General features: G+C 42.1%; 1 pseudogene across 1 annotated transcript in view; it reads right to left on the bottom strand.

Annotated features, from left to right (window-relative positions):
- LOC106579438 (arginyl-tRNA--protein transferase 1-like) overlaps positions 1 to 26,776 on the bottom strand; it is a 181,879-nt pseudogene that overhangs the window by 135,517 nt on the left and 19,586 nt on the right. Inside the window, exons 3-5 of the transcript XR_014381576.1 lie at positions 15,205 to 15,337; positions 9,788 to 9,806; positions 5,192 to 5,201 (exon numbers count right to left, since the gene is read on the bottom strand). The product of XR_014381576.1 is annotated as an arginyl-tRNA--protein transferase 1-like (transcript). The remainder of the gene's footprint in view (positions 1 to 5,191; positions 5,202 to 9,787; positions 9,807 to 15,204; positions 15,338 to 26,776) is intronic.

Raw genomic sequence — 26,776 nt, 5'->3', positions numbered from 1 at the left:
GATACTTCCCACAATTCATCTGTAATAACAAGACATTTAACTATTTACAGGGATGACTTACTCATTGTCATCCCCAACATCAACAGAAGAGTGTGGTGAAGGTGGACGATAAGCCTCAGAGAGTGGTATAGGTGGAGGGGGGCCACAAGAAGTGGTGCAGAAGATGGGGGGCGGCACAGGAATAGGTGCTGCCACAAGTGAAGCCTTGTTTGTAGAAGTAGTCTGTAAAAGGTCATTTAAAGGCTTATACATTTCAAAAACATGGAGAAAGCAATAAAGCTGTCAAACATGAGGTGATCGTGTTCTGAAAATGATTTACAGAAAAAAAATGAAGGCGCATGCATCACTCACTATAGAATGTAATCTCATTATAGAATGTAATCAATGTGTAGGTCAAGAAGACATTTTAAGGATGCAGGTAGCACTATTTTTTAAATAATATTTTCAATATGTATTACATTCAACAAGCAGACAGTGTTGTTTTCTCCTCCATGGTCCGTCCTAACTCTGGAGGGAACGCCATATCTGGAGACAGCATTCATGAAGCAATCCATTACAGTACTGCTGTGATTGTTGCTGGAAGCACGGAGAAACAACGAGAAGGCTGTACCCATCAACGCCACCATGTATGACTATCCTCCACCTAAATCAGAAAATACAGCACTGGTTGATACAAAAGCTGAAGACACATTAAATATACAAACATCCTACTTTACCACTTAGATGCTGCATCAAGTTCCTGCAGTATATAACAAAGCAGCAGACCAAATATTAAATTAACATCCAAAATGTGGAACAATGTTAATGAAAAATCTACGGCGGATCACAACTATAAGTACTTCCGTTAGCCCTCTAAAGGGTACAACAACGGTTTGTTCTAGACTGTTCCTGCGGCGGAAGATGTGTGATTACAACATCTCCTTCAATTGGAAAACTAACCACGTTTATCTTGATGAGTCAAGAAGACAGACTCTCCTGTTGCTCACACTTAGGCACAAATACTTTGCTCCAACTGTTATTGCCTCCGTATGTACTCAATATAAGCATGTTTGTTAATTTCATGGTGCAGATATTCTATCAATCACAGAAGTAGCAGAAACACAAAACAATTATTATCCACATGAGTGACATATGGTATCAAGGGCCATTGCTTACTGAACTGTTAGTTGTTGAACAAGTTGTTGATGAACAATTTGAGATGTTACAATGTACAACTTCTCACCAGTGATATAGACAATTGTGTCTATCGCAAAGATACATCTACCTTTATCAGTTTGTGGTTTCCATCAAGTTCTCATAACGAGTTTGGTCCAGCAACACGGTATGACCTTCTATGCAGCCTCTGCGACATGGCTCTGAGGGCAGCCGCCCTCGGGTTAACACGAAGCATGCTGTACCTCACTCTGTGTCTCTGCACCCGGAGCCCTTAATTGTGATCGAACAGCCTCCGGACCAAGTTTGTCATTCCCAGCCACCAAGTCCTTAATCTTTTCATCCAGAGCGAAGTCTGACATGTCAGAATATAACTGTGCCTGTGACAGATTGAAGTGTTTGGAAAAAAAGAGTAACAATGGACAGGGATAAGGTAGTTAAGGTGTGTGTAGTCATTTTAAAGTCCTGTCTGGATTGTAGTCATTCTAAATTGCTTGATTGTTAATAAACTGGAAACCATGCATCTAAAGTCTGTAGTTTATAGCATTACTCCCAAGCACAACTGACCTTAGACAATGTTTGACTGTCGATCGGGACACATGTAGAATATTGCCATCACAGGACATCAGAAACCTCAGTTGCTCTTGAGTGATGGCATATAACAAGGTGCACCTCTAGCTCCTCTCCAAGTCAGAGGAGCCCGGTAACCGGAACTGGCTGTAACAATAATACACTGTGTTTATGCTACTTAATGTATTGTGACACAGCCCACCCCACTCATTCCAAAAACACTTTTAAATTATAGTAACTGTCACAAATTGTGGCCAAGTAATGTTTTTATAATATTGGACCTTAAAGCCAAGACATAAATAGAAATGTTGACCAAGAACGAATACAATGGGCAGCAGGAGAACAAAGAGTGAAAAAAGAATCTACAGTAAACCCAACATTTATCAGCCTCCCCATAGCCCACTCAAGGTTCCTCTGCATGGTTTCCATTCTGCAAGACGACAGTTTTGTGGAAATAGAGATCATGGATGGTACTGCGATTCCTGTTCAAACAGTGCCATAGTACTAATGTTAACGTTCCTGGTTTATGTCTGAAGTTGTAACGGTTGTCGTCGGGAATGGAGGACCAAAACGCAGCAGGAATGTGGATGCTCATCTTGTATTTTATTTTAAAACAAAGTGAACACCAAAATAACAAAATGAAGAACGAACGATCAACAAAACAGTCTTGTCAAGCTCACACACGCAAAACAAGAAACAATCTCCCACAACACTACACCAAACAATTACCCATATATAGGACTCTCAATCAGAGGCAACGAGAAAGCACCTGCCTCCAATTGAGAGTCCAACCCCCCATTAACCTACACATAGAAATACCACAACCCAGAAAGAACATAGAAGTACAAAACATAGAACATAAACCAAAACCCGGAAATAATAAATCAAACACCCTACTACAAAATCACCACCCCGAACCACATAAACAAAATACCCTCTGCCACGTCCTGACCAAACTACAATAACAAATAACCCTTAACTGGTCAGGACGTGACAGAAGTTGTTAATTTCTACATCATAGGTGTAGATGAAGTATTCGTATTTCAAAGGGTATTCAAAAGTAATATCTGTGCTGTTGGAAAGCTGATATGTTGTAGATATTAGCAACGTTTTTACAGGGTTGTCCTAGGTCAAGTGAGCTAGCGCGGCTAAGGCTAGGTGGCATTGAAATTATATCTAGCCAGCCAGCCTGCCTGAAGTTTTAGACCTTCAGTTGTTGTTTGCCTAAAAATACAAAAACATGTTTGACGTCAGTTCCTCGACAATAAGTCACCTTTATGTAGCTAGCAGGGCTGTAAAAATATTACAAGACGGTGCAGTCCACTGTGGCTATGGCCGGGGTGTGCGGCTAAGGAGCGTTATCAAGCTAACTAGTAACTCATTTTGCAATCCAGCCATTTAAATACCAGCATTTATTAAAACAAAATATATATAAACTACATATACTAGCTAAATATAAAATACTCCCTTGGCCTAATCAGACTTACAATATTAGCGACACATAAGCCTAAATTACTTGCACTGCTGTCTCAGTGTCTGAGCCTCCAACATAACTGCATAGCCATACACAGATCCGGCCTCTGTGTTAGCTAGCAGATAAACTTTATGATTAAGAAATAATAGTATTTAAAAAGAATCAACCTTGCTAATGTGGACTGAAGGGCATCAAGTTCAGGATTGTTGGAGAACAGAAGCCGAGTGCAGTCATTTAGTGTCTGTTTGCAGCGGATAAGGAAGTTCCTTCTCGCCATCTTCAATTGTGGTGTTGTTGCATCAAACTGACTGTACACCTATTTAATGAAAGGAAGAGCTCGGGAAATTGGCTGGTAAAATTAGCATATTAAAGAACGCGTTAAGTTAGCATGCGTAGGTGTATATTTAGCAGCTGTAGGCGTTAATTTGACGTGTGCAGGACAATTTAATGCGTGCACCTATTCATTTAGCGCGTGCACTCGTTAATTTGGCGCATGCACCTGCTTACTTTACACACATAGCATTAAAACGATTGTGTTTTGACCACATGTTTTAAGACCCAAACGGCGTTCCATAGTGTTGTGGTCCACACCTCTCTGGCTCTCCTTTCTGTCCCTGAAAGGCTCTACTGTCCCAGGCTCCCAACACAACAGTAAAACTGGGCAGAACACAAACATACGCATACGCATGCACACGCACACCGGCACACACATGTACACACACCTTAACTATTCATAGTCCTGGTGTTACGGCATCAGGAAAGAATCCGCCACACAGACGGACTCTGACTGGCGAACCTGACAGCTTGTATTTATTAATTCACTAATTTTTACAAGCTGGAGAATTGGGTAATTTGCTGAGCGCTGTTGGCAGGTAGCTAGGTATGTAGGCAGGTTACAGAAAGGTTACAGAAAGACAGCAGCAGGTAGAATGTCCAGGAGCAGCATCCTCTTCTTCCCCAATCACCTACAGACTACTGTGAGTTCATATGTGCTCCCAGACATGGCTCAAGAATCCAGGAATTAACTTTATTTTCTGTGTAGCAGTATTCATTTACTAGCGTAGTATCAATCTCAGCTGTAAATTGACTTCTTGTTGATTTTAGTTATGGCTGTGGCTACAGATAAAGAGTTTTCAACCAGACCCTGCACACCCCTCTGGAAACCTTTCTTAAAGCTAAGGATCCAGATCACGTTCTGCACATATCTGTTTTTTACGCACACATTCGTTTTTCTAACGTAGCTGCAGCTCACACTCCACTAGTGATGGGCATTCCGGCTCTTTTCAGTGAGCAGGCTAGTTCGGCTCAGCTCACCAAAAAGAGCCGGCTCTTTTGGCTCCCAAACGGCTCTTTAAAAATATATGTTTTGTCTTTTTTCAAGTCAAACAGTTTGCGATAGTTTGACAATGATTGGTGTTAAAACAATTCTAATTAAATTATTAAATGAAATCATATTCTACCTTAGCCACAATGTATTTAAAAATGCATTGGTTTGTTATGAAAAAGAATGTTATTAACCATTTGCATTTAAAGTATACCTTTTTAATGTATATAAACCAAGTGCATAAAAATCTAACCATTCAAAACGAATACAATCTGAAAAGCATAATAGAATATTGCACCATGTCAAAGAAAAATAAATAACAATTTGCAAAACTGCAGCATCCCACAAATTGCAATAAATGTAAAAAAGGATGCTATTACACATGTGCATTTAAAGTATAACCATTTTTTTATGTATATAACCAAAGTGCATATAAATGTAACAATTCAAAACAAATACAATCTGATCAACATAATATAATATTTCACCATATAAAATAAAAATAAATAATAAATAACAATGTGCAAAACTGCAGCATCCCACGTAAAACATTAAACTGGTCCCTCTTTTCTCTCTTCTTTATTGCCATGGTATAACCAGCAGCACACAGCAATGCTGACCATATTTTGCTTTTATGAGAGATTTTCATTCAGAAATGCAAGCTGCCTCACTTTCAAGGGGCTGATTTGTTCTTCTGATTTCTTCTTTCGAGGAACGGTTTCTTCTCTCAGTAATTATTTGTCCCGTTTTCGAGAAGACCCTTCCATTGGGAACGGATGTGGCCACTATGCAGTCTCCCTGTCATGACTTTAGTAAGCCGTGGGTAGACGGAGGCCTTGTTCTTCCACCAGCTCAGAGGATCTGCAGATCTTTCAGGACGAATGTGTGCGCTTGAGCATTTTGGCCTATATTATTTTATTTATTTTTTCATTCTTAGAATTAGATCATTCTATTCATAATTCTTTTTTTGATTACTCATATCTACACTTAAAAAATATATTTTTATAAATATATTCGGCTCTTCTGATATGCGAGCCGGCTCCCAACGTTCACCTACAAGAGCCAGCTCTTAGAGCCGACTCGTTCTCGAACGACCCATCACTACACTCCACGTTTCGCTCTTTACTCACCCTCTTTTGAACCATGATGATGTAGCGCATGTCTCTGCCTCATATTTCTGAACAACTGAAATAAATACCCCATGGCAATTTGAATGAACATTCCAAAACACATATTATGAAGGCAACTACCTTCTCTGTCTGTCTGTTGTAATGTGACGGATATTGCAGTTGCACGAGGACGCAGTACCTACACTTTGGAATAAAACGATCAGCGTTTTGTGTGATGATGTAGGCTCATCTTTGTAGTTGCAGTCATATTGTAGTTCCTGGAATAAAAGAACACTACTTGACTGCCTGTTTGCCTCCCGAGCAGCTTAGACAATGTTTGCATTGATGATGAAAAAAATAACATTCAATCTCTAATTAGTCTGTCTTGTTGCATTCCACTTCTGGTCATCAGAACGTTCTAGACAGACGAACGTGTATCCGGACTGGTGAAAAGAGTGACAATGGATGAGTTCGTTTAGCATCGCCCAGTGCCATATTTATGCCATATATGCTGATATCGTCACGAGAGTAAATAGCTGCATGTAACTCAGCAGCTAAGAAGGACATGAAATCACTAGACAGCATGTTTGTGTCGTGTTTATGTTTGCAGTACTGACAACAAAGTTTGTACGAACATGTCGATAATGTATTTTGTGTAAAACATGTAAATAGCTGCATGTAACCTACTCCCCTCCGGAATTATGCTTACTGAGGCATGGAGCACAGCAGTAATGTAGGCAGCGAAGTGGGCACTCAGCTCAAAAAATAAATATATATTTGTTTTCCTGGGCAAATAGACATACAGGAACTCTGTATCAGTAGCCACTCTGTTTAGCTAACATAGTTGCCACAGAAAAGTACCAAAAAAACATTCAATAAGCAAAGAACACCACTAATCACTTGTATTCTCACAGTCACAACCATGTTTGCACACATGCTCACAACCACCGTAGCACATGCACAAGTGAGCACACACACACTTAACCACATTTTCACACACACACAAACAAACACAATTGCACATACACAGCCAGACACAATATTGACATGAACATTAAATATTTTCATAAAACAAGGGAAGGTATACAATCCACACTGGTTCAGTCTACTGTTCTGATTAATTGTTGTTGATGGAGAGGTGTATTCAGGCCAACAACTTCCTGTACATTAGAGTGAAACTAAACAGCAATGAAAGAAACGTTCTCTCACTGTCAACTGCATTTATTTTCAGCAAACTTAACATGTGTAAATATTTGTATGAACATAACAAGATTCAACAACTGAGACATAAACTGAACAAGTTCCACAGACATGTGACTAACAGAAATGGAATAACGTGTCCCTGAAGAAAGGGGGATCAAAATCAAAAGTAACAGTCTGTATCTGGTGTGGCCACCAGCTGCATTAAGTACTGCAGTGCATCTCATGCTGGAGGGTCATGTAAGAATGAGCCTGCAGGAAGGGTACCACAAGAGGGAGGAGGATGTCTTCCCTATAATGCACAGCATTGAGATTGTCTGCAATGACAACAAGCTCAGTCCGATGATGCTGTGACACACCGCCCAAGACCATGATGGACCCTCCAACTCCAAATCATTCCCGCTCCATAGTACAGGTCTCGGCGTAACGCTCATTCCTTCGACAATAAACGCGAATACGACCATCACCCCTGGTGAGACAAAACCGCGACACGTCAGAGAAGAGCACTTTTTGCCTGTCCTGTCTGGTCCAGCGATGGTGGGTTTGTGCCCATAGGCGACGTTGTTGCCGGTAATGTCTGGTGAGGACCTGCCTTACAACAGGCCGACAAGCCCTCAGTCCAGCCTCTCTCAGCCTACTGCGGACAGTCTGAGCACTGATGTGTAACTCGGGCAGTTGTTGTTGCCATCCTGTACCTGTCCTGCAGATGTGATGTTCAGATGTACTAGTCCTGTGCAGGTGTTGTTACACGTGGTCTGCCACTGCGAGGACGATCAGCTGTCCGTCCTGTCTCCCTGTAGCGCTGTCTTAGGCGTCTCACAGTACGGACATTGCAATTTATTGCCCTGGCCACATCATCAGTCCTCATGCCTCCTTGCAGCATGCCTAAGGCACGTTCACGCAGATGAGCAGGGACCCTGGGCATCTTTCTTTCTGTGTTTTTCAGAGTCAGTAAAAAGGCCTCTTTAGTGTCCTAAGTTTTCATAACTGTGACCATAATTGCCTACCGTCTGTAAGCTGTTAGTGTCTTAACCTCCGTTCCACAGGTGCATGTTCATTAATTGTTTATGGTTCACTGAACAAGCATGGGAAACAGTGTTTAAACCCTTTACAATGAAGATCTGTGAAGTTATTTGGATTTTTACAAATTATCTTTGAAGTGTTTAGAAACTCCCTCATCGCACTGCAACCATTCAACGTGAATCTATAATGTTGCCCCGACATTGGTCCACACTTCAGAGTCATAATTAAAAACATTGTTGTTCCATGCCAATGTAAGTGTGACTTCTCTACTTTTGACCAGAGCACTTATGAGGGCCCTATGAGCTCTGGTCAAAAGTAGTGCATAACATTGCATTCTGAAAGTATTCAGACTTGACTTTTTCCACATTTTGTTACATTACAGCGTTATTCTTACATTTATTAAAGATTTTTTCCCCTCATCAATCAACACAAAATACCCCATAATGACAAAGCAAAAACAATATTTTAGAAATGTTCGCAAAAACCCGTGGAAATGTCACATTTACATTAGTATTCAGACCCTGGACAGTGATTACAGCCTGGAGACTTCTTGGGTATGGGGCTACAAGCTTGGCACACCTGTACAGTGAGGGAAAAAAGTATTTGAGCCCCCGCTGATTTTCTACGTTTGCCCACTGACAAAGAAATGATCAGTCTATAATTTTAACGGTAGGTTTATTTGAACAGTGACAGACAGAATAACAAAAAAATCCAGAAAAACGCATGTCAAAAATGTTATAAATTGATTTGCATTTTAATGAGGGAAATAAGTATTTGACCCCTCTGCAAAACATGACTTAGTACTTGGTGGCAAAACCCTTGTTGGCAATCACAGAGGTCAGATGTTTCTTGTAGTTGGCCACCTGGTTTGCACACATCTCAGGAGGGATTTTGTCCCACTCCTCTTTGCAGATCTTCTCCAAGCCATTAAGGTTTCGAGGCTGACGTTTGGCAACTCGAACCTTCAACTCCCTCTACAGATTTTCTATGGGATTAAGGTCTGGAGACTGGCTAGGCCACTCCAGGACCTTAATGTGCTTCTTCTTGAGCCACTCCTTTATTGCCTTGGCTGTGTGTTTTGGGTGATTGTCATGCTGGAATACCCATAAACGACCCATTTTCAATGCCCTGGCTGAGGTAAGGAGGTTCTCAAGATTTGACGGTACATGGCCCCGTCCATCGTTCCTTTGATGCGGTGAAGTTGTTCTGTCCCCTTAGCAGAAAAACACCCCCAAAGCATAATGTTTCCACCTCCATGTTTGACGGTGGGGATGGTGTTCTTGGGGTCATAGGCAGCATTCCTCCTCCTCCAAACACGGCGAGTTGAGTTGATGTCAAAGAGCTCCATTTTGGTCTCATCTGACCACAGCACTTTCACCCAGTTGTCCTCTGAATCATTCAGATGTTCATTGGCAAACTTCAGATGGGCATGTATATGTGCTTTCTTGAGCAGGGGGACCTTGCGGGCGCTGCAGGATTTCAGTCCTTCACGGCGTAGTGTGTTACCAATTGTTTTCTTGGTGACTATGGTCCCAGCTGCCTTGAGATCATTGACAAGATCCTCCCGTGTAGTTCTGGGCTGATTCCTCACCGTTCTCATGATCATTGCAGTTCCACGAGGTGAGATTTTGCATGGAGCCCCAGGCCGAAGGAGATTGACAGTTCTTTTGTGTTTCTTCCATTTGCGAATAATCGCACCAACTGTTGTCACCTTCTCACCAAGCTGCTTGGCAATGGTCTTGTAGCCCATTCCAGCCTTGTGTAGGTCTACAATCTTGTCCCTGACATCCTAGGGGAGCTCTTTGGTCTTGGCCATGGTGGAGAGTTTGGAATTTGATTGATTGATTGCTTCTGTGGACAGGTGTCTTTTATACAGGTAACAAATTGAGATTAGGAGCACTCCTAATCTCAGTTCGCTACCTGTATAAAAGACACCTGGGAGCCAGATATCTTTCTGATTGAGAGGGGGTCAAATATTTATTTCCCTCATTAAAATGCAAATAAATTTATAACATTTTTGACATGCATTTTTCTGGATTTTTGTTGTTGTTATTCTGTTGAAATAAACCCACCATTAAAATTATAGAGTGATAATTTCTTTGTCAGTGGGCAAACGTACAAAATCAGCAGGGGATCAAATACTTTTTTCCCTCACTATATGTGGAGTTTCTCACATTCTTCTCTGCAGATCCTATCAAGCTCTGTCAGGTTGAATGGGGAGTGACGCGGCACAGCTATTTGAAGGTCTCTCTGTAGATGTTTGATCGGGTTCAAGTACGGGCTCTGGCTCTGCCACTCAAAGACATTCAGACACTTGTCCCGAAGCCACGCCTGCGTTGTCTTGGCTGTGTGCTTTGGGTCGTTGTCCTGTTGGAAGGTGAACCTTGGCCCCAGTCTGAGGTCCTGAGCGCTCTGGAGCAGGTTATCATCAAGGATCTCTTTGTACTTTGCTCCATTCATCTTTCCCTTGATCCTGACAAGTGTCCCAGACCCTGCCGCTGAAAAACATCCCCACAGCATGATGCTGCCACCACCATGCTTCACCGTAGGGATGATGCCAAGTTTCCTCCAGACGTGATGCTTGGCATTCAGGACAAAGAGTTCAATCTTGGTTTCATCAGACCAGAGAATCTTGTTTCTCATGGTTTGAGAATCACTTAGGTGCCTTTTGGCAAACTCCAAGCTGGCTGTCATATGCCTTTTACTGAGGAGTGGCTTCCATCTGGCCACTCTACCATAAAGGCCTGATTGGTGGAGTGCTGCAGAGATGTTGTCCTTCTGGAAGGTTCTCCCATCTCCAAAGAGGAACTCTGGGACCATCGGGTTCTTGGTCCCCTCCCTGACCAAGGCCCACTAAGTTTGGGCGGGCGGCCAGCTCTAGGAAGAGTCTTGGTGGTTCCAAACTTCTTCCATTTAAGAATGATGGAGGCCACTGTGTTCTTGGGGACCTTCAGAAATGTTTTGGTACCCTTCCCTAGATCTGTTCCCTCGACACAATCCTGTCTCTGAGCTCTACGGACAATTCCTTCAACCTCATTCCTTGGTTTTTACTCTGACATGCACTGTCAACAGTGGGACCTTATGTAGACAGGTGTGTGTGCCTTTCCAAATCATGTCCAATCAATTGAATTTACCACAGGTAGACTCCAATCAAGTTGTAGAAACATCTCAAGGATGATCAATGGAAACAGGATGTACCTGAGCTCAATTTTGAGTCTCAGAGCAATGTGAATGGTCTGGGTAGCTATTTGATTAGCTGTTCAGGAGTCTTATGGCTTGGGGCTAGAAGCTGTTAAGGAGCCCTTTGGACCTAGACTTGGCGCTCCAGTACCGCTTGCCGTGCAGTAGCATAGAGAAGTGTCTATGAGGGTGACTGGAGTCTTTAACCATTTTTTGGGCCTTCATCAGACACGCCTAGTATATAGGTCCTGGATGGCAGGAAGCTTGGCCCCAGTGATGTACTTGGCCGTACGCACTACTCTCTGTAGCGCCTTACAGTCGGATGCCGAGCAGTTGCCATACCAGGCGGTGATGCAAGCAGTCAGGTTGCTCTCGATGGTACAGCTGTAGAAATTTTTGAGGATCTGGGGACCCATGCCAAATCTTTGCAGTCTCCTAAGGGGAAAAGGTGTTATCGTGCCCTCTTCACAACTGTCTTGACGTGTTTGGACCATGATAGTTTGCTGGTGATGTGGACACCAAGGAACTTGAAACTCCAGACCGGCTCCACTACAGCCCTGTCGATGTTAATGGGGGCCTGTTCGGCCCTCCTTTTCCTGGCATTTGGCAATGTGAAACCAACCGGACCAAATTAAAAAAAATACAACGTAACGAATAACTGATTTGAACTACAGCTCAGAACTATTTAAGAAAATGCCCTAACACAACAATGGGTATGTGGTTCTCTGCAAACAAGAATGCAGGAGATTTTCTGTGACAACAAGCTTGGTGGTCAGAGCAATCATGTGATGTCAAGGACATTGAGGTGTACTCAAAAGTGGAAAACCAGACCAAATTAGATCGGCAAAAAGGTCTCTTCGCCGATTGAATAAAAAACGTATGTACAGTGCCTTGCAAAAGTATTCATCCCCCTTGGCATTTTTCCTATTTTGTTGCATTTTTATTTGGATTTCATGTAATGGACATACACAAAATAGTCCAAATTGGTGAAGTGAAATGAAAGAAATAACCTTAAAAAAATGCTAAACCCTCCCCCCCAAAAACCGGAAAGGTGGTGGGTGCATTCACCCCCTTTGCTGTGAGGCCCATAAATAAGATCTGGTGCAAACAATTACTATCAGAAGTCACATAATTAGATTGCACACAGGTGGATCTGTCACATGATCTCCAGTATATATATACACCTGTTCTGAAAGGCCCCAGAGTCAGCAACACCACTAAGTTGTGGAGAAGTACAGATCAGGGTTGGGTTATAAAAAAATATCAGAAACTTTGAACATCCCACGGAGCACCGTTAAATACATTATTAAAAAACCTGCCAAGAAAGTCCCGCCCACCAAAACCCACAGATCAGGCCAGGAGGGAATTAATCAGAGAGGCAACAAAGAGACCAAAGATAACCCTGCAGGAGCTGCAAAGCTCCACAGCGGAGATTGGAGTATCTGTCCATAGAACCACTTTAAGCCGTACACTCCACAGAGCTTTACGGAAGAGTGGCCAGAAAAAAGCCATTGCTTAAAGAAAAAAGAAAAAAATAAGCAAACACATTTGGTGTTCGCCAAAAGGCATGTGGGAGACTACTCAAACATATGGAAGAAGGAACTCGAGTCAGATGAGACAAAATTTAGCTTTTTGGCCAATGCTATGTCTGGCGCAAACCCAACACCTCTCATCACGCCGAGAACGCCATCCCCACAGTGAAGCATGGTGGTGGCAACATCATGCTGTGGGGATGTTTTTCATCGACAGGGACTGGGAAACTGGTCAGAATTGAAGGAATGATGGATGGCGCTAAGTACAGGGAAATTCTTGAGGGAAACCTGTTTCAGTCTTCCAGAGATTTGAGACTGGGACGGAGGTTCACCTTCCAGCAGCACAATGACCCTAAGCATATTGCTGAAGCAACACCTGAGTGGTTTAAGGGGAAACATTTAAACGTCTTGGAATGGCCTAGTCAAAGCCCAGACCTCAATCCAATTGATAATCTGTGGTATGACTTAAAGATTGCTGTACACCAGCGGAACCCATCCAACTTGAAGGATCTGGAGCAGTTTTGCCTTGAAGAATGGACAAAAATCACAGTGACTAGATGTGCCAAGCTTATAGAGACATGCCCCAAGAGATTTGCAGCTGTAATTGCTGCAAAAGGTGGCTCTACAAAGTATTGACTTTGGGGGGTGAATAGTTATGCAAGCTCATGTTTTCAGTTTTTTTGTTTCTTTCAAAATAAGAAATATTTTGCATCTTCAATGTGGTAGGCATGCTGTGTAAATTAAATGATACAAACCCCCCCAAAAATCAATTTTAATTCCAGGTTGTAAGGCAACAAAATAGGAAAAATGCCAAGGGGGGTGAATACTTTTGCAAACCACTGTAATTTCAAGAATATTCATATTTAGGCGTATTTCATATCCGCTAACAAAAGATTGCTTCAACCCATAATGGATGATACTGTGTTTGATGGAGGAGCGAAATGTGGCAGGATGGCTGTGTAAAGCACAGTGCATGGGAGCAGTACGAGGCAGACAGTGCCCTGCACATTACAGTAGGTTTGATGTCAGAACCATGACTGGCGGGGGAGTCGCCAGGAACGGCCATCTGGTAGCATGCATACAGCACTGCCAACTGCTCATAGGTTGCCCTGAACTGAGGGTCATCATCATTGACGGGCACTAGTCTCACCTTCAGGGGAGGAGGGAGGGTGGGGAGATAAGTGGGAGGTAGGGAGGAATGATGAGGAAGATGGTGAGAAAAAAAAGAAGTGGAGGATTGATAAAGTCAACGTATTCTTGTGGAGAGTGTGGATAGAGAAGGGTGTAAGACAGGTAGGAGAAGAATGAGGACATACAGTATGGAGTTGGGGAGAATGAGGAGGAGGAAGGGGTGGTAGTGGTTTGTAGGGGAGAAGGACAGACAATGGGGGAAGCCAAACAATAAGTGGAGAGATTTTAGACAATGCCACACAAGCAGTTTAGCGCTATAAAAAGGTTATACTGAAGCTGTTCAGACTCCCAGTTCAAAGTTCTGTTGATGAGCTTTTCTGTTTAGATGCTTGGTTCAGAGTTTTGAGATCAGTCATGCCAATCGAGATTCCAACCATAAAATGAACAACCACCCAGAACTAAGGATTATGCGAGTCTGAGTCCAGCTGTGGTTCCTGCCTGGAGATAAGGGGTCCAGGGATCCCGAAGATGAAACAAGTGCACTGCCCCCACGTCACGGTTAATGACAAAATCTCAGAGAGAATGACAGGGAGCTAGCGGTTGAATAGAGTGAAAAATATGAGACATCCACATTCACTCACATTTAGACAGGGATCTACACACACATTTACTTTCGCATAGATCCAGATATGGAGACAATAGCGATGTGAGATTTACACTGAGAAAATCAGGCTGAGGTATAGTATAGCTGTGAGAGATACAGAATGTCTGGTGAGAACCACGGAGTGGAGACAGTCCTCCAAGTGTGTCAAGTGCCAGCATGGTCTAAAATATAAAACTAACGCTAACACTGAATTTAAGCTCTAGAGTAGTGGATACTTCAGTCCAACAACTGCGACCAGTTGGGACGAAATTATAGTTTGGGATTGGAATAAAAAAATATAACTAGCAGAAGTGCTGGGTGATGGAAGGAGTGATGGATGAAGGAGGGTGGGACTGAATACCTGACATCCCCCCTTTCCAAACAGCAAGAGGCTGTATCGCAAATGGCATTCCCTACATAGTGCACTTGTTTTGAAGTGGTTGGGCCCTCGTGATAAGGGTAATCTTACTCTTCTTTCATGTCACCTAATTCCATGTTCTCTCCATTTCCCATCTGTATCATCTGATGAGAGAGTGCACACAAACATTGGTCAGAGATACTTCTCTCACATTGGAGACAGACTGGTTATACTATTTAGCAAGCTCCAGACAACAACTACATCTGGTGGTTCAAGATGTTTACCTCATGTTGACGAGGTGCACCTGATGAGGTTAATGTTGTTCGTTTTTATATCAATGAAGCCAAAGACACATTTCCACATTGTGTGGACATTTTATAATAAAGCCAACTGAATTTAGTCTCAACACTGTTCACTGTGTTTTGATATCAGAAACACCTCTTTACCCTCTCCCTCCACCCCTCCCTCCCTTCCCTGTGCCCCTTCAGCAGGTTGACCCCGTGACTACTGACCTGGCTCTCGGTGGGCTTGTCTCGAGGGTCGTGGTGAATGGCCATCTGGTAAAGTTTGTACACCTGGTAGGAGGCTTCAAAAGAGGCTTTGAACTGTGAACTGGGGGGGTTGGAGCGCACTAGCCTCACCTTCAAAAGAGTGACAGGCAAAGAAGGGTTAAGACAAAATGAAGACAGTGGCATTTAAATAGGACACAGAATGATAAATCCACACAAAAGAGGGTACATATCAAAGCAGGGGAAAAGAGAAAAAAGATTATGAAAGAGAAAGGAGGATAATACCTCTTCCTTTATAAACTATGTCTACCACTTATGGGTGCCAGCCAACTACTGCAAATCTGTCTGACTTACATTTCTCCTATTCAAGCATGCCAATCAGGAGGAATGGAAAAACGTTAAACCGTCTAGGCTCTTGTACACCTTGAGAGAGCCCCTTGAGAACATTTAAGACAGGTTGTATTATTACATCAAATTGTTTTTGAGAGGAAATAAGCATTCTATAGTTCTATTTTCCACATGTGTGTGGGGAAAGGATACACCCAAGTGTGCCTTTTCTATTATATCTCTTGAAAAAGGTCTGTGACTGAATGATCAACACAATAAACAGCGTGCAGAAGTAATACTGTGGCTGGGAGTCATCCAAATTATTTCAAATTTTGTTTTCTATTACCTCAACCTCAGGCGTTCGTGCTACACCCAAGCAGTGAAGTGAATAAAGGAGGGTATGTTTGTGTCCATCTCCATGGAACAAAAACCACAAGTGTTTTTAGTCATCAGATTTAATAGAAACAGCATTTAAAGATCTTACCTGGGTTGCTTTCCGGAAAAACAAAGTGATCACTTTACACAAAGATAACCGATGCGTGTGTGCGTTTGAGTGTGTAATGTGTGTGCACGCGTCCACGTATGTGTATGACAGGGTTAATGTTAGCCGTAATTGCCGAAAAAGCCTACAAGGGGAATGTCCTTCGTAAGGACAAGCTTTAATATTGTAGTGACAAAGATGAGAAGAACGTTGGCGCGGCCAAATGCAGGCTACTGTGTAACATGCTAATCAGATAGAATGCAATTGTGGAACTTATTTCTTTTTCATATTAATAATCATTTGTTTTATATCATCATCACTCTTATAGCAGGCCAATTTATTAATCTAAATCAGTTTAAATATGCAAAAGGTGTTTTGTTTCATTCTGTTGAGATATTTGTAGGCTAAATTTGATCTGTCTTTTTAATGTTGAGCTCTGTATTTTGTTTACAATGGGTTATAAGTAAGCCTGTTATATCATTAACCTATTGCTGTCATTTATTGGGTATAGTTGGCTTTAGCCTTTCTTGGTAATTGCTGAAATATGTGACCAACCGGCTCGATCTTATGTAGCAAAATTTGATTATTATTATTTTTCAGAGCAAGAAAATTGTATATCATACACTAGAGTTGAGGAACAATTAGAAAGTATTTCTGCTTTGAAAGTTGATAAACTTGTAAACCTCACTTTTCAGAAAATGAACTGTGAAATGAGCTTTTCTTTGTCTACACCCACTCAGCATTGTTCACACCATCTTAAGCCTTAGCCCCACCCATCTCTTTAAGGATTCACATGAGGCATTGTAAACAGAGTGAGTATGGTAGTGTACTAAACAAACAGATTTAAAGACTAAAAGGTAGGTTTATACTACGTCTATCAACATATTACGTTTTTCCCAAGATGGCGTAGCAGTTCAGACGTCCTGTCTTCCTCTTGTCGTGTCCCGTGTATATATATATTTACATATTTTCTTCGCATATCTTTTTACATATTTTTTTCTAAAAACTCAACCTCAAAACAGTCTCCTGCAACCCGCCTCACCAATTTAAAAAATAAAAGTATTATTTACCTCAAATCTGAAATCCACAACAGAAGCTAGCCAGAGGTTAGCCAGTTCACTGGCTAATGTTGGAGTTCAACTAGCCACGGTTAGCGGTCCTCAGTTATCCATCTCTCCATATCCCCGGATTTCTACCGCAGGCTCTGGACGTTTACACCTGGATCTTGCAGCTAGCTAGCTGCTACCTGAGTGACTATTGGCAACGTTGGTCCCGGAGTTAACATAAATTATTCCGGAGCTAGCCAGCTGAAGAGTTTCATCAGCCACTCCTGGGCTATTCCGGAGCTAGCCAGCTGATGAGTTCCATCAGCCTCTCCTGGGCTACAATCACCTATTCGGACCCGTTTTACTGCCGATGCGGAGCCCCATCGGGCCTTCACGACTGGACCACCAACGTTATCTGCCCGAGGGAGTTATCCAACTGGCCCCTCCGTCGCAACGTTACCCGAATGCCCATCTGCGGCCCGCTAATCGTTTGCTGTCTTATCGGCTGCTATTTTCTTGGGCCACTATAACTAACTATTTTGCCAAGTGGACTACCACACGGAACCCCAATAATCTACAGACGGAATCGCACGAGGTGGCTAAAAACAGACCTCCATCTTCTACCAGCTTGCTACCTATGGCTCGGCTAGCTATCTAACTCTCACTGGACCCTTTGATCACTCGGCTAAGCATGCCTCTCCTTAATGTCAATATGCCTTGTCCATTGCTGTTCTGGTTGGTGTTTATTGGCTTATTTCACTGTAAAGCCTCTAGTCCTGCTCATTATACCTTATCCAACCTCTCAGTTCCTCCACCCACACATGCTATGACATCTTCTGGTTTCAATGATGTTTCGAGAGACAATATCTCTCTCATCGTCACTAAATGCCTAGGTTTACCTCCACTGTACTCACATCCTACCATACCTTTGTCTGTACACTATACCATGAAGCTATTTTATCGCTCCCAGAAACCTGCTCCTTTTTCTCTCTATTCCGGACGTCACAGACGACCAATTCTTATAGCTTTTAGCTGTATCCTTATCCTCATACTTCTCTGTTCCTCTGGTGATGTAGAGGTGAATCCAGGCCCTGCAGTGCCTAGCTCCACTCCTACTCCCCAGGCGCTCTCTTTTGATGACTTCTGTAACCGTAATAGCCTTGGTTTCATGCATGTTAACCTCTATGGGCTAGGTGGGACGCTTGCGTCCAACCAACGTAACAGCCACTGCCAGCCTGTGGCGCGATTTTCAAAACCTTAAAAATCCTATTACTTCAATTTCTCAAACATATGACTATTTTACAGCTATTTAAAGACAAGACTCTCGTTAACCTCTATGGGCTAGGTGGGACGCTAGCGTGCCACCCGTGGTGCACTCCATCAACAGCAGGTGCATTTCAAGAGCGGCAAATTTGAATCCAAATAAATGTCAAAATTCAAATTTTTTAAACATACAACTATTTTACACCCTTTGAAAGATAAACATCTCCTTAATCTAACCACGTTTTACGATTTCAAAAAGGTTTTACGGCGAAAGCATAAATTTAGAGTATGTTAGGACAGTACATTTACAATAGTTGTGTGTAATGTTTTGTCAAGTCAAAGACAGGGTCACCAAAACCATAAAACCAGCTAAAATGATGCACTAACCTTTTACAATCTCCATCAGATGACACTCCTAGGACATTATGTTAGACAATGCATGCATTTTTAGTTCTATCAAGTTCATATTTATATCCAAAAACAGCGTTTTACTATGGCATTGATGTTGAGGAAATCGTTTCCCTCCAATAACCGGCAGTCAAGTCAGCGTCACAAATTAAATAATTAAAATTAGAAAACATTGGTAAAATATTATATTGTCATTTAAAGAATTATAGATTTACATCTCTTGAACGCAATCAACTTGCCAGATTTAAAAATAACCTTACTGGGAAATCACACTTCGCAATAATCTGAGCACTGCGCCCAGAAAAATACGCGTTGCGATACAGACTAGACGTCATGTTGGGGAGATCTAAAATCGAAAATACTATGTAAATAATCCATTACCTTTGATTCTCTTCATCAGATGTCACTTCCAGGTATCACAGGTCCATAACGAATGTAGTTTTGTTCAAAAAAGCTCATCATTTATGTCCAAAAATCTCCGTCTTGTTAGCACATGATCTAAGCCAGCCGGACTTCTCGTCATGAACGAGGGGAAAAAATATATTTACGTTCGTTCAAACATGTCAAACGTTGTATAGCATAAATCATTAGGGCCTTTTTTAACCAGAACATGAATAATATTCAAGGTGGACGAATGCATACTCTTTTATAACGTATTGGAACGAGGGTACCCAACATGAACTCGCGCGCCAGGTGTCTAATGGGACATCATCGTTCCATGGCTCTTGTTCGGTCAGATCTCCCTCCAGAAGACTCAAAACACTTTGTAAAGGCTGGTGACATCTAGTGGAAGCAATAGGAAGTGCCAAAATATTCCTCAGCCCCTGTGTTTTTCAATGGGATAGGTTTAAAGTCAATACAACACATCAGGTATCCACTTCCTGTCAGAAAATGTCTCAGGGTTTTGCCTGCCAAATGAGTTCTGTTATACTCACAGACACCATTCAAACAGTTTTAGAAACTTTAGAGTGTTTTCTATTAATATATAATAAGTATATGCATATTCTAGTTACTGGGTAGGATTAGTAACCAGATTAAATCGGGTACATTTTTTTTATACAGACGTGCAAATGCTGCCCCCTAGCCCTAACAGGTTAATCTAACCACACTGTCCGATTTGAAAAAGGCTTTACAACGAAAGCAAAACATTAGATTATGTCAGCAGAGTACCAAGCCAGAAATAATCAGACACCCATTTTTCAAGCCAGCATATAATGTCACCAAAACCCAGAAGACAGCTAAATGCAGCACTCACCTTTGATGATCTTCATCAGATGACAACCCTAGGACATTATGTTATACAATACATGCATGTTTTGTTCAATCAAGTTCATATTTATATCAAAAACCAGCTTTTTACATTAGCATGTGACGTTCAGAACTAGCATACCCCCCGCAAACTTCCGGGGAATTCGCTAATATTTTACTAAATTACTCACGATAAACGTTCACAAAAAGCATAACAATTATTTTAAGAATTATAGATACAGACCTCCTCTATGCACTCGATATGTCCGATTTTAAAATAGCTTTTTGGTGAAAGCACATTTTGCAATATTCTAAGTACATAGCCCAGGCATCACGGGCTCGCTATTTAGACACCCGGCAAGTTTAGCACTCACCATAATCATATTTACTATTATAAAAGTTTGATTACCTTTTGTTGTCTTCGTCAGAATGCACACCCAGGACTGCTACTTCAATAACAAATGTTGGTTTGGTCCAAAATAATCCATCGTTATATCCGAATAGCGGCGTTTTGTTCGTGCGTTCCAGACACTATCCGAAATAGTAAAGAAGTGTCGCGCGCATGGCGCAATTCGTGACAATAAAATTCTAAATATTCCATTACCGTACTTCGAAGCATGTCAACCGCTGTTTAAAATCAATTTTTACAAAATTTTTCTCGTAGAAAAGCGATAATATTCCGACAGGGAATCTCCTTTTCGGCAAACAGAGGAAAAAATCCCAAAGGCGGGGGCGGTCGGGTCACGCGCCTAAGCCCAGTGTCCCTTGATCGGCCACTTGAGAAAGGCGATAATGTGTTTCAGCCTGGGGCTGGAATGACGACATTCTGTTTTTTCCCGGGCTCTGAGCGCCTATGGACGACGTGGGAAGTGTCACGTTAGAGCAGAGATCCTTAGTAAATGATAGAGATGGAAAAGAAGTTCAAGAAATGGTCAGACAGGCCACTTCCTGTAAAGGAATCTCTCAGGTTTTGACCTGCCATTTGAGTTCTGTTATACTCACAGACACCATTCAAACAGTTTTAGAAAATGTAGGGTGTTTTCTATCCATATGTAATAAGTATATGCATATTCTAGTTACTGGGTAGGAGTGCTAACCAGATTAAATCGGGTATGTTTTTTATCCAGCCGTGTCAATACTGCCCCCTAGCCCTAACAGGTTAACAACACTCCAGACAAGCTTCAATGCCATACAACTCTCCTTCCGTGGCCTCCAACTGCTCCTAAATACAAGTAAAACTAAATGCATGCTCTTCAACCGATCGCTGCCTGCACCTGCCCGCCTGTCCTGCATCACTACTCTGGACGGTTCTGACTTAGAATATGTGGACAACTACAAATACCTAGGTGTCTTGTTAGACTGTAAGCTCTCCTTCCAGACTCACATCAAACATCTCCAATCCAAAGTTAAATCAAGAATTGGCTTCCTATTTCGCAACAAAGCATCCTTCACTCATGCTGCCAAACATACCCTCGTAAAACTGACCATCCTACCGATCCTCGACTTTGGCAATGTCATTTACAAAATAGCCTCCAATACCCTACTCAACAAACTGGATGCAGTCTATCACAGTGCCATCTGTTTTGTCACCAAAGCCCCATATACTACCCACCACTGCGACCTGTACGCTCTCGTTGGCTGGCCTTCGCTTCATAATCGTCGCCAAACCCACTGGCTTCAGGTCATCTACAAGACCCTGCTAGGTAAAGTACCCCCTTATCTCCGCTCACTGGTCACCATAGCAGCACCCACCTGTAGCACGCGCTCCAGCAGGTATATCTCTCTGGTCACTACCAAAGCCAATTCCTCCTTTGGCCGTCTCTCCTTCCAGTTCTCTGCTGCCAATGACTGGAACGAACTACAAAAATCTCTGAAACTGGAAACACTTATCTCCCTCACTAGCTTTAAGCACAAGCTGTCAGAGCAGCTCACAGATAACTGCACCTGTACATAGCCCATCTATAATTTAGCCCAAACAACTACCTCTTCCCCTACTGTATTTATTTATTTATTTGATTTATTTGATTTTGCTCCTTTGCGCCCCATTATCTCTATTTGTACTTTGCACTTTCTTCTACTACAAATCTACCATTCCAGTGTTTTACTTGCTATATTGTATTTACTTTGCCACCATGGACTTTTTTTGCCTTTACCTCCCTTATCTCACCTCATTTGCTCACATTGAACATAGACTTATTTTCCGACTGTATATTTGTTTTACTCCATGTGTAACTCTGTGTTGTTGTATGTTGTCGAACTGCTTTGCTTTATCTTGGCCAGGTCGCAATTGTAAATGAGAACTTGTTCTCAACTTGCCAACCTGGTTAAATAAAGGTGAAATAAATAAAAATAAAAATAAATATCTGTATACAGTTGTCGCAGGTCCATCACAAATATTCTATTGTCGCCCGACATCAACTTGTCGTTGTCGTAATGAAAAAGTATAAACACAAAAACTACAGGCTGGATGACATCAGCAGCCTGGTTTTCCAACGGAGCATAACTGGGGTATTTTAACACCAATAAACCCATTTAGTACATTTCAATCTAGCAAACCAGGCAACTAAAAGCAACTTTAAAAACATTATTTTTGTTTGTTTCTAGCTTGTTAGCTTGCTAACGTCAGCTCAGCTATCCCCATTGAGATTGTGTCTGTGCCTCGACCTAGGTTGGGCAAAACAAAACATGGCTGTGTTCGCCTTAGCAATCTCACTGGAATAAAGACCTCCTCCATTCCTGCCATTATTGAAAGAGATCACGATACCTCACATCTCAAAATAGGGCTACTTAATGTTAGATCCCTCACTTCCAAGGCAGTTGTAGTCAATGAACTAATCACTGATCATAATGACCCAAGTGAGCCTGATGAATTTACTGTGTTAAATGAGGCCTCACCTCCTGGTTACACTAGAGACCATATCCCCCGTGCATCCCGCAAAGGCGGAGGTGCTGCTAACATTTACAATAGCAAATTTCAATTTACAAAAAAATAAAATACATTTTCGTCTTTTGAGCTTCTAGTCATGAAATCTATGCAGCTTCCTCAATCACTTTTTATAGCTACTGTTTACAGGCCTCCTGGGCCATATACTGCGTTCCTCACTGAGTTCCCTGAATTCCTATCGGACATTGTAGTCATAGCAGATAATATTAAAATTTTTGGTGACTTTAATATTCACATGGAAAAGTCCACAGACTCACTTCAAAAGACTTTCGGAGCCATCATCGACTCAGTGGGTTTTGTCCAACATGTCTCTGGACCTACTCACTGCCACAGTCATACTCTGTACCTAGTTTTGTCCCGTGGAATAAATGTTGTGGATCTTAATGTTTATCCCCATAATCCTGGACTATCGGACCACCATTTTATTACGTTTTCAATCGCAACAAATAATCTGCTCAGACCCCAACCAAGGAGCATCAAAAGTCGTGCTATAAATTCTCAGACAACCCAAAGATTCCTTGATGCCCTTCCAGACTCCCTATGCCTTCCCAAGGACGTCAGAGGACAAAAATCAGTTAACCACCTAACTGAGGTACTCAATTTAACCTTGCGCAATACACTAGATGCAGTTGCACCCCTAAAAACATTTGTCATAAGAAACTAGGTCCCTGGTATACAGAAAATACACGAGCTCTGAAGCAAGCTTCCAGAAAATTGGAACGGAAATGGCGCCACACCAAACTGGACGTCTTCCAACTAGCTTGGAAAGACAGTACCGTGCAGTATCGAAGAGCCCTCACTGCTGCTCGATCATCCTATTTTTCCAACTTAATTGAGGAAAATAAGTACAATCCGAAACTTCTTTTTGATACTGTAGCAAAGCTAACTAAAAAAGCAGCATTCCTCAAGAGAGGATGGCTTTCACTTCAGCAGTAATAAATTCATGAACTTTGAGGAAAAGATCATGATCATTAGAAATCAAATTACGGACTCCTCTTTAAATCTACGTATTCCTCCAAAGCACTGTTGTCCTGAGTCTGCACAACTCTGCCAGGACCTAGGATCAAGGGAGACACTAAAGTGTTTTAGTACTATATCTCTTGACAGAATGATGAAAATAATCATGGCCTCTAAACCTTCAAGCTGCATACTGAACCCTATTCCAACTAAACTACTGAAAGAACTGCTTCCTGTGCTTGGCCCTCCTATGTTGAACATAATAAATGGCTCTCTATCCACCGGATGTGTACCAAACTCACTAAAAGTGGCAGTAATAAAGCCTCTCTTGAAAAAGCCAAATCTTGACCCAGAAAATATAAAAAAGTAATCGGCCTATATCACATCTTCCATTCCTCTCAAAAATTTTGGAAAAAGCTGTTGCGCAGCAAATCACTGCCTTCCTAAAGACAAACAATGTATACGAAACGCTTCAGTCTGGTTTTAGACCCCATCATAGCACAGAGACAGCACTTGTGAAGGTGGTAAATTACCTTTTAAAAAGGCTTTACAGCGAAAGCAAAACATTAGATTATCTCAGGAGAGTACCCTGCCAAAAATAATCACACAGCCATTTTCAAAGCAAGCATATATGTCACAAAAACCAAAACCACAGCTAAATGCAGCACTAACCTTTGATGATCTTCATCAGATGACACTCCCAGGACATTATGTTATACAATACATGCATGTTTTGTTCAATCAAGTTCATATTTATATCAAAAACCAGCTTTTTACATTAGCATGTGATGTTCAGAACTAGCATACCCACCAAAAACTTCCGGTGAATTTACTAAATTACTCATGATAAACGTTGACAAAATACATAAGAATTATTTTAAGAATTATAGATACAGAACTCCTTTATGCAAACGCTATGTCAGATTTTAAAATAGCTTTTCGGCGAAAGCACATTTTGCAATATTCTGAGTACATAGCTCAGCCATCACGGCTAGCTAATTTGACACCCACCAAGTTTGGGACAACCTAAACTCAGAATTACTATTAGAAAAATTGGATTACCTTTGCTGTTCTTCGTCAGAATGCACTTCCAGGACTTCTACTTCAACAACAAATGTTGTTTTGGTTCGAAATAATCCATAGTTATATCCAAATAGCTGTGTTTTGTTCGTGCGTTCAGGTCAATATCCGAAGGGTAACGCGCGAGCGCATTTCGTGACAAAAAAATTCAAAATATTCCATTACCGTACTTAGAAGCATGTCAAACGCTGTTTAAAATCAATTTTTATGCTATTTTTCTCGTAAAATAGCGATAATATTCCAACCGGACAACGTTGTATTCATTCAAAGAGAGAAAGAAAAAAATAGTGAAGTCTTGTGAACGCGCATCTCAGTCTCACTGTCCCCAGGCAGGCCACTTAGAAACTCTCCTGCTGTACTTTGCCCAGAGACAGGAGACGCGTCATTCTGCTTTCTTAGGGCTTTAGAGAGCCAATGGAAGCCTTAGAAAGTGTCACGTAAGAGCACAGATGCTGTAATTTCGATAGAGATGCAACAGAAGGACAACAAATTGTCATACAGGCCACTTCCTGCCTGGAATGTTCTCAGGTTTTTGCCTGCCATATGAGTTCTGTTATACTCAGAGACACCATTCAAACAGTTTTAGAAACTTTATAGTGTTTTCTATCTACTAATTATATGCATATTCTCGTTTCTGGGCAAGAGTAGTAACCAGTTTAAATCGGGTACGTTTTTTATCCGGCCGTGAAAATACTGCCCCCTAGCCCCAACAGGCTAACGGAACGCCTCACCAATATCCAATGGTAGAGCGTGGCGCGAAATACAAATACCTCAAAAATGTTACAACTTCAATTTCTCAAACATATGACTATTTTACACCATTTTAAAGACAAGACTCTCGTTAATCCTACCACATTGTCCGATTTTAACCTGTTTGGGATAGGAGCATTTAAGTCTTTACTGAAGACTCATCTCTTCAGTAGGTCCTATGATTGAGTGTAGTTTGGCCCAGGAGTGTGAAGGTGAACAGAAAGGCTCTGGAGCAACGAACAGCCCATGCTGTCTCTGCCTGGCCTGTTTCCATCTCTCCACTGGGATTCTCTGCCTCTAACCCTATCACAGGGGCTGAGTCACTGGTTTACTTGGTGTTCTTCCATGCCGTCCCTAGGAGGGGTGCATCACTTGAGTGGGTTGAGTCACTGACGTGGTCTTCCTGTCTGGGTTGGCGCCCCCCCTTGGGTTGTGCCGAGGCAGAGATCTCTGTGGGCTATACTCGGCCTTGTCTCAGGATGGTAAGTCGGTGGTTGAAGATGACCCTCTAGTGGTGTGGGGGCTGTGCTTTGGCAAAGTGGGTGGGGTTATATCCTACCTGTTTGGCCCTGTCCGGGGGTATCATCGGATGGGGCCACAGTGTCTCCTGACCCCTCCTGTCTCAGCCTCCAGTACTTATGTTGCAGTAGTTTATGTGTTGGGGGGCTAGGGTCAGTCTGTTATATCTGGAGTATTTCTCCTGTCTAATCCGGTGTCCTGTGTGAATGTAAATATGCTCTCTCTAATTCTTTCTTTCTCTCTCTCGGAGGATCTGAGCCCTAGGACCATGCCTCAGGACTACCTGGCATGATGACTCCTTGCTGTCCCCAGTCCACCTGGCCGTGCTGCTGCTCCAGTTTCAACTGTTCTGCCTGCAGCTATGGAACCCTGACCTGTTCACCGGATGTGCTACCTGTCCCAGACCTGCTGTTTTTAACGCTCTAGAGACAGCAGGAGTGGTAGAGATAATCTCAATGATCGGCTATGAAAAGCCAACTGACATTTACTCTTGAGGTGCTGACTTGTTGCACCCTCGACAACTACTGTGATTATTATTATTTGACCAT

Source organism: Salmo salar, chromosome 19, assembly GCF_965601325.2.
Source record: "Salmo salar chromosome 19, fSalSal1, whole genome shotgun sequence".
Taxonomy (NCBI): domain Eukaryota; kingdom Metazoa; phylum Chordata; class Actinopteri; order Salmoniformes; family Salmonidae; genus Salmo; species Salmo salar.
This window is presented reverse-complemented; position numbering and strand designations above follow the sequence as displayed.